We start from the raw sequence: 10041 nt of genomic DNA on the forward strand, positions 1-10041 counted from the left end.
TCTGAAGATATTGACTCTGTGGTTCTGTTCTTTAACGTCATTACTATAGAACCAATAGTTCTTTCGTTTCGTGTTACCTGTGATAATGATTGGAATAGCTTTGTTCGCAGCAGCTGCAACGGCTTCCTGCAGATTGGTCTCGTGTATGTTTAAATCCCCAGGTGGCGTGTACGTTGCATACCATTTTTCAAGTTCTTCCTGGTATACATTCCAATTGGCCTTTCCTAAATTCCACCGAGGCCGCGCAGGAGGTGTAGGAGGTCGTGCCAGGTTGAGTGTCGTGACAGTAGCATAGTGGTCACTAGTGATCACCGGGTCTACTTCCCACTTCGCCTGTTGCTGGAGTGCTGTGGAGATGAATGTAAGATCAAGGGAACCTCCTAGAATGTGAGTGGGTTCCCCAGTGTTGAGAAGTGTAATTTCAGGTACTTCACGCAGAGCTGCAGCTAAATGGCGCCCATCTGCATTGGCTGGCCCAGTTGCACCTAACTCTGGATGATGAGCATTAAAATCTCCAGCAAGAATTAAATTTTCCTGCGTGGCCAAGGCAAGCACTGCCTCTGCTTCTAGTGTACGTCTAGGGGGCTTGTAGACGTTGTATATGAGGAGCTCAAAATTAGCCATATTCACTGTAACTGCTAATACCTCTACTCCATCCCCACATGAAACCGAGTCTATTTTCTTGCTGGGTATGGTGTTTCTGACTAGGGTCATTAATCCTCTTAGTCTCCCCCGCTCATACGGTAGAACATAGTGCTGATATCCAGCTAATCTGAAGGATTTCGTGGCTGGGAAAAGAGTTTCTTCCAAAACGATTATATCTGCTTTCGTGCTGATTGCAGCCTCCTGAAGTGTGTTTTTTATTTCCAAGACCTTGTATGTTCCACTGCAGAATTCGTAATGGCCAGACGACGGGTTCGGTTGGTGTTGCTTGTTCTACTAGAACTCCTCCTTGGAATCGACCTCTATATTCTCCGCCTCGCAAGTCGTGTCGCTGCAAATCGGACTGCATTGATAGTGCGTGGTCATCCCCGACGTTGTTGGAATCTGTGCATAACTGTGGTCCATCGCTATGTTGTTGGAAGTGCTGCAGGTCGGACTGCATTGATTGTTCGTGGTCATCCCCGGCATTGTTGGAATCTGTGCAGAACTGTGGTCCATCACATTGTTGTTGGTATTGCTGCAAGTCGGACTGCATTGATTGCTCGCGGCCGTTTCTTGTGTTGGCGGAACCTGCGCATCTCTGCTGTTCAATACGTCTTTGTTGGCGTTGCTGCAGATCAGACTGCATTGGCTGTTGTTGTCTGTCTCCTGTGTTGGAAGATTCTGTTGATCGTGGGTGGTCACTGCGTCTTGCAGTTGCGTTTGTGAATGTCGATGTTCCGGTGTCTTGACTAGCCGACTGTTGTCGGTAGTCAGTATGTCCAAGTTGCGTTGTTTGTCCTCTTGTGCTCCATCCTGTCGGAGACTGTCTATTTCTCGTGTAACTGTGGTCTGCTGCACGATCTTGTCCATTATCACACAAGTGATGTCTTGAGTCTGTTGTTGTGAGGCGTTCTGCGTCATCTGTAGGCAATTGATAATGGTCTCTGCCATGATCTTCACGATGGTTTGCAGCTGGACCTCGGTAAAACTGTATAGCTGGTGAGTAGATTCCGAAAGTAAGTGTTTTCTGCTCATTTGCACTTGCTGGACTTCTGCAACACTTTCGTGTAATGTCTGATTCGGAATTGACAGATTCGGGAAATTTTGCTCTGTGAGAGCGGGTGGCTGTTGTGGCTGTGCACGAGTGTTCCAGACGGTGGTGTTGGTGGATGTACCGCTGGTCAGTGTGTTGACCCTGGCCTGAGCTGACTGCACTTTTTGTTTCCGTGCAGAGCAGGTTGTGCTCCAGGCATGATGTTTGCCTCCACAATTTGGACATTTGGCTGTTGTGGTCTGGTTTGCCTTGTGCTTGGCAATACAGTCTTTGGTGGGATGTCTTAGGCTGTACACTCCGCACCTCTCCTGTCCTGTGCAGCGTGACTGATGGTGGCCGTATTTCTGACACCTGAAGCAGCGTAGGGGTTCCGGGACGTATGGCCTCTGTCGGTATGTCCCCCAATTTCCAAGACCGAAAGTTTCCGGCACATGTCCCATGACGGTCACCAGAACCTGACGCGTCGCTGCCTTGTCTACTTTTGTGTGGCAACGTTCCGCACTCAGGACTTGCTTGTGTTCTAGCACTGGATCCAGGGGAAAGTCGATTGGGTATCCCAAAAGCACGACTCGTGTGCGTCGTTCTGAAGGGTCCAGCTTTACCAAGCACACAGGTTTCCCCTGCAGGACTCTTACCTTCTCTAAGTAATGTGCAGTCTGTTGGTCTTGAGGTGTCAGTATTATTTCTCCCTTCAGGTTGACTGTAATGGAAAGTTTGAGCTCTGGTTGTTCTTTCTCCATCGCCGTTACTACTCCATATGCTGTAGGAAAGTGGTCGGTCTGCATGATCTTGAATTTCGGAAGAAGTGCAGAGGCTGGCGATGTCTGGTGTGAGACTGGTGGTGTCCTCCCCTGTCCCATACTGCTGTCCTGCGGCTGGGCTGTGGAGAGAGGAACAATGGCCGACATTGGCTGGCATGAAACCGGTGGTGTCCTCTCCTGACTCATACTGCCGTCCCGCGGCAGCGTTGCGGACAGAGAAGCATTGACTGACACTGGCTGGTGTGTGACTGACGCTGTCCTCTCTAGGTCCATTACGTCCGCTGACTTGCTGGTAGAAGCAAGTGGTAAAGCCTCGATAGCAGTTTTCTTTGGGGCCTGCTGCACATCGGTCCCCTGTCCTTCCTCGTCCGAAAGCTGCTTCCATTCCCTCTTGCGCTGAGCCTTCCCCATGGCTCTCTACACGTAGTGAGAACCGACTCAAACCACCGGAGCAGCAGGCGACACGTCCTCACTGCACGGTAGCTCAGGAGCAACTCCATCACTGCAATTAGAAACATTGAAATGAAATTCCTGACATATTTAGTATAGCGAGCATGTTGCTATTATGGGCAACAGATGGCGCTGTTTTGCAAAAACGCATGTTTTTACCTGTCACAGGGGTGGCATCTATATAGTAGGTATATAAAAAGACGCGCTTATTCGAATGTAACGTTGTGTCAAAATTTCAAAGCAATTGGTGAAGAACTTTAGGAGATAACAGTGTGTGTTGCTCTTACTAACAACAGATGGCACTGTTTAAAAAAAAAAAAAACATGCTTTTTCCTGTCACAGGTGAATCATGTAGTAGATATATAAAAAGACGCGCTTATTCGAATGCAACGTTGTGTCAAAATTTCAAAGCAATCGGTAAAGAGGTTTCGAAGATTTCCCTCACATGAAAAACACATGAAAAACACAGTTTTTCAGAAAAAGCATGTTTTTCTACCTTCACAGACGTGACATCTATATAGTATTTATATAAAAATCTGCTCGGATGCGAATGGAACGTTGTGTGAACATTTCAAAGCAATCGGTGAAGAACTTTCGATTTTGAACAAACGAACATTTCCATTTTTATTTATATAGATTTAAGTTCTACAGTATGTACAGTTAGGCGTAGAGTAGATTAGGTATTTAGGTTCTGTTGGCGATTATTTGTATCTGTAGTGCATGGGTGAAGCATTTACAGCGTTGTGTTCAAACAAAATTCGTCAGTGAAGCACTTGTTCCGGAAGTGTTCAAACGTTATCAGTTGTGAGTCGTGTGTAAATTGTTTTTTATTCATAAACAGTGTGTTTGGCTGGTGCATGGAATCACTTTTGGATCTTTGTTTGGAGGACGGGCTGCAACCCGTCCTCGACTCAAGTCCATTACATCCAGCGGTCAACCCAACAGACGCATTCATAAATTTTAACATGCTGTTCATTCAAAACGGGAATTTTCTCAAGTAAAAATTAATATTATAATATATTAGCATATTGTGCATATATAGGCATAGGTTAGGTTAGGTTAGGTATTTAGGTTCTGTTGGCGATTATTTGTATTTGTAGTACGTGGGTGAAGCATTTATAGCGGTGTGATTCGAACAAAATTCGTCAGTGAAGCACTTGTTCCGGATATGTTCGAACGTCAGCAGTTGTGAGTCGTGTGTGTAAACCGCTTTTCATTCATAAACAGGGGGTTTGGCGGGTGCATGGAATCACTTTTGGATCTTTGTTTGGAGGACGGGCTGTCATTTGTATTTTTGGTACGTGGGTGAAGCATTTACAGTGTTGTGGTTCGAACAACTTTCTTCAGTGATGCACTTGTTCCGGAAGTGTTCGGATGTCATCAGTTGTGCCAGCCCGTCCTCCAAACAAAGATCCAAAAGTGATTCCATGCACCCGCCAAACCCCCTGTTTATGAATGAAAAGCGGTTTACACACGACTCACAACTGCTGACGTTCGAACACTTCCGGAACAAGTGCTTCACTGACGAATTTTGTTCGAATCACAATGCTATAAATGCTTCACCCACGTACTACAAATACAAATAATCGCCAACAGAACCTAAACACCTAACCTAACCTATCCTATGCCTATATATATACACAATATGCTAATATATTATAATATTAATTTATACTTGAGAAAATTCCCGTTTTGAATGAACAGCATGTTAAAATTTATGAATGCGATTGTGGGGTCGACCGCTGGATGTAATGGACTTGAGTCGAGGACGGGTTGCAAATGATGGCCAACAGAACCTAACCACCAAACTTATCCTAACTTAGGCCTAGCTATTCAACACATTCTAGTAAGAAATAATATAACTTCATATTTTTTTTAGAAACAAGAAACTAGTTTTAAATACGCAGAGCGTTAAAATAGATAAATGCGTCTTTCGGTTCCACCGCCGCCAGGACGAGCTAGCAGAGCAGCCCAGTTGTGACCAACCAACAGTCGTGCGGGAGTTATACCATATGACGTTAGTGCTCGTCTTAACAACAAGAGCCTGACATAGTAGAGTCGGATATACTCTACATGTTGAGGAGGACTCTCCTCAACATTATAACCAAGCAGTAGGAGGAGGTGGAACTGCCTACGAGTCTACAGGTAACTGTTGATATTACTGAGGTTTGGGGCGAGGCGGGCAGCTGGGTCTCCCTCCTCCTCTCCCCGTGTCTGGGTTACCGCTCAGTTGTACAATTTATTGTAAGATTTTGAGTCAAAAAATAGGGATGGATATTAGTTGGACAAACGTAAGAGCCTATTAAACTTAACATGTAATTAAATATGGAAATGATGTCATTTTAAGAATATGACAATATAAATAAATAAAGACAATTCTAACATTGTAGTTCATTATCTTACTACTCGTTCAACTGTAACAGATTTTCACAGAGCAATCCGTTCTATCGATTAGTACATCGAATTTTGACGTATTGGTCAAAATGCGATATACTATTTTGGACCCTTAAGGCTAAAAACCGATGGATTGAAAATCATAGTGGCTCGCAAAATCGACGTAATATTCCGTTTTCTATTCGCGGGTTCTCGGTAGGTTAGGTTCGGTCAATTTAGTACATCAGTAAAGTGACGTTGGAATCATGCAAGATTGATTTGATTAAAGGCGCCGGAGGCGGCTAGTTTATTGTGCACCTCATACTCATTCTGTGATAGGTAGCGCAAAAAGTATTACAGAAGGCACAAAAGGTCTTTATCAGACCTCAACGGAAATTATTACGTAAACAATTTCATTGATCCTTCACTCCTCATAATTACAATGTCAGCTAGTTACAGAAAATGTTGAATTACAAGAGCTAACCTAACCTATGCCTATATATGCACAATATGCTAATATATTATAATATTAATTTATACTTGAGAAAATTCCCGTTTTGAATGAACAGCATATTAAAATTTACGAATGCGCCTGTGGGGTCGACCGCTTTAATAATCGACCGCTTTAATAGGTTCTGTTAACAGTAAGTCATTATAGATTAATGGTAGGTCTTACCGCTAATACATACTTGTTTGAGCAATGGAGATATTACTGTTATAAGGGCTCGAGAGGACTGTCTGGTCCTTGATCCTTAATGCGTCGTGATATAAGGTCGTAACTTTCATTGCGTTGCGTATGTGGCTTATAACCGTTATTTCATGTGTAATGATATAAATCAACCTGATGCTAACTCAGCATCAAGCATACTCTTGGTGTGATCAGTCTCAGCATTCAGTAACTATTTGATTTTGATCATTTTAATATGAAGGTTATTTATTTATTGCATCGTCCGTGGAAATTGCGAAATGCCACCAGAAAAACTACACTCTGATCTCCAAATTAAACATTATCTCTCAAATACGAGCGAACAGTTTGGTAAATATGCATCACACTAATGACAAGTAATAGACAATGGGAATAAACATACGATGAGACATTTTGGAAAACTCTCGCTGAAAACATTTGATTCACACTCAGACCCAATGTGTAAACATTGAGCACATAATGCACACGAGAAACTGTTACGGCCCTCTCGGGTCGCAACCGGGTTCTTTCTCTGATGTAAATAGAGTTTGGGTATCCGGCCCCAAGCTAGTAGTGGCTTTCAAGGGATGTGATCCGTAACGCAAGTAAATAAAAGGGGAAGGAAAACAAAGGCAAAAACTTAATAATAAAATTACCGCCACCAATAAATAATATATAAAAGGTTACACAGGGGGAGGGGTATAAACACTATTATCTACAAAGTAGTCTTCTTCTGAAGACGCGGAGTGTTCCACGGTGCTCTACGATGCTAAAGTCCTGGTCCACTTGTGGCCTCACGACAAATCCTTCGATTCTCTGAGTCTACCCTGGCCACAGGCCAGCCAAATCACAGTTCCTCTGGGGGCACCGTCGTGGAGGCCATCAACCACAAGTCCAGCCGGTAGCTGGCAGGTTCCAATCAGCGACGCTGGTTAGGCCACTCCACGATCGATACTAAGGTCGCGAACCCTAGTCAGGAGCCTCGTGTGATCCCACAGACCACTCTCCTCTATTATAGACTGTGGGTTGGTTGGTGTTGTCGTCGTCGATCCTTCTCTATGGACAACCCCAACCCACAACTCGGCAGAGTGCTTATACTAGGAGATCACCCTTGGCGCTTCTGGCTCTTGGAGAGGGGCTCAACGTCACACGTTTAGGGGATGCGGCTCCAACACTTAGCCTCGTTGTCACGTGCACACACCCACTCGAGCCGCTGTGACTCCCCACTCTCTCCTTATGAGATATGATCTCCTCAATCCCCTATGACTTACTAGTATTGCCTCTTACCCTGTCCACAGCAGTGGTTCTTGGTTCTCTCTCTCTCTCCTTCTTCACTACTTCCTGGGAAGCCTCACTAGGACAAGGGCAAACACCAGCCAATTGTGACACATTTACTGGACAAAGCACATGCACGATACATACACACATATAATAATAATGAATCCTATACTCTATAATATCACAATCAGGTTGCATTCCAATACCATCAGAACTCTGTTATCAGCTTATCAAGTGGTATCTTATCTCCTGGTTCACCACCTGATACTGTTAACCTCCTCAAGTTGGTCAAGCCTACATACACTGTTGCACTATCAGCAAGATAATGTATATATAGAATATCAGCATTTGAATGCAACAACATATACCAGTACAAATGTTAATTGATACTTCAATATAAAAAACTCCTTGACGTAAGAATGCCAACAGTCACTCACCTCTCACTGCGTCTTGCACGCTACTAACAACCAAACACTATCAACTCCCTACAAGTAATCCACCAGAACTTCCCCTTCCACCTCTGGAAGTTCACAACCCTAATATCCTTAGGTTCTTCCGGGCTTCACTACCAGGATCCTCTGCAGCTCCTCCCGGCTGCTATCATGAAGTTTCCTTGTGCAACTACGGTGCTCCACCCTTCTGTTAGGTTCTTCCACAGCTCTCTTGGCTGCTACACCACCTCTACAGAAGCACGTGACACTCCTCTTCACTGCTGCTTCTCCTCACAGCTCGAGGTCCTCTGCTCCACTACCTTGGAGTCTCATCAGCTACATCATCTGCTGGCTTCGAAGTTCTCAGCAACTTCTTCCCCAAAAGACAAACCTGCAACCCATCGACACTCCAATAAAATGTTCCCCTTTAACACATAAACAAAAAATAACCACACAATATGCTTGCCTCAAACCTCTATCTGTCCTCTACATACAGTGAGAGTGGACTCCCCCGTTTTGGGCGGGTCCATACTCCACCTCGCCTGGCGGCGAGTGATCCTCACTCGCTGGGAGGGTCTTCCTCCATCCGGAGCCGGCTCCCTCAGTCGTCCGCCAGCGCTCAGAGAGGACGGACGTCGCTCCGTGTTCCTCCCTCTTCACTCTCCTATTTCAGGCCTTCTGCCTTATTAAAACATGTCTAACCTATAAATAAACATCGCTACTGTCGCTGGGCACACGACCAACTACAAACAATCACTATGAACTGGCGTTTATCGTGCTTACCACAGATTAATTGGTCGAGGGCGCTTTCCCTCTGACGGCGTCTGGTCAGGGCGCTCCACACAGCACACAATAATGCTTCTGGGCGATTTAATATCTGCTCGTCGACCAGGACTTGAGACCACAACGTTCCCAGCTCGATTCCACAGCTGGTACGTCTGCACACTTCTCTTCTCTTAGAGATATATCACTAGGGGTTCCCTTCTGACGGGAGCTCAACGGAGCGCGGCTTCCCCCTGCGATGTCTGGCACTCAAGTGAGGTCAAGGTCCTCCGGAAGCGAGCCTCAAGCCTCCAGCAAAATGTCCACATCTCCTAGCCAGTCATTTATCTATTTTCTTCTGCATTGCCCATAATCTCAAACTGTTACACATATCCAACCAACTATTTTACATATGCGTTATCACCTCAATACTTGCTAGACCTTCTAGTTAGGTCAGGCTTGCTGAATAACTCTCAAGAAGGGAGACTCGTTTCTCCTGCAGGCTGAGATCATAACACTCCCCTCCCCTTATTTTTGAGAGTTATTCCAGTGGCAAAGCTTGGGATAATACATCCGCCACCACACTGTCTCGTTCTTCAACCAATATACTCTCTTAGGAGTCTACAATTAATTCGTTGCACCTTGCAACATCTGGCTCACAACTCTCCAGAAACACGATCTTCTCATAAACGATTTGACTTCTCTGGCACCTCTTGGCTAGGCTGTCCTCCTTGGACGCCTGCATTCCATCGGTCCACTCTACTTACTGTCTCCACCCTCCGTTTCCTCGTCTTCTTCTCTTCACGTCCAGAGTCAGACATCTACTGTCTGTACCTCCTCTGTCGTCTTCACACTTGCATCTACTGCCGTTATACTTTCGTCTCCTGTCATCATACTTCACTCCATCGTCTTCACCGACGCTCCTCCTTTTCGTCTCCTCATATATCCGAGACCTCATCCTGTCCGACTCCCACCGAGTCCTCGGCTTTCTTCTATTCCTCCATGCTTGTATCATCTTCCTCTTCCTACACTTTTCACTTCTATACCACTCCATTTCTTCTCCTTCGACTCTTCTTCGTTCCCTAAAAGTTTCTTCGGGCACTGTACTACATCCAACAGCATTCGACCGTACGCGTCGTCTTGCCTCTCCCAGAGTGCTCGTAAGCATCTCCCCACACATACCGTCTCTTCTCCTCTCATTTTCTCGGCTATCACTCTTCACCATCTCTCCTCCTCGTTTTCTGTGAAACATGCCAACTCTTGACATCTCAAACAACTTAACTCCACTATCCATATGCCTCTGTGCTCGTGGACAACTTGACGCTCTACTCTCGTCCTCTGTATGTCCACATCTTTCCTCATTCCTACTCAGCACAGTTGCATTCACCTTCCGACTCTTAATTTCAGCAGTCTGGGCTCTCTTCAGGTCAACTCCCTTCACAGTATTCTTCTTCGGCTGGGCCATCTTCACTTTTGACCTCACCGAGACTTCATTCTCCTGGGCTGGACCTTCATCAAACAGCCACGCTATATCTACGTCGATATCTTCCACCGGCTGAATCGACACTGTCTCATCTTCTCCAGCGTCTCCCTCGTCGGCCA

The sequence above is a fragment of the Procambarus clarkii genome, chromosome 56 (genome assembly GCF_040958095.1).
Source record: "Procambarus clarkii isolate CNS0578487 chromosome 56, FALCON_Pclarkii_2.0, whole genome shotgun sequence".
Lineage (NCBI taxonomy): Eukaryota > Metazoa > Arthropoda > Malacostraca > Decapoda > Cambaridae > Procambarus > Procambarus clarkii.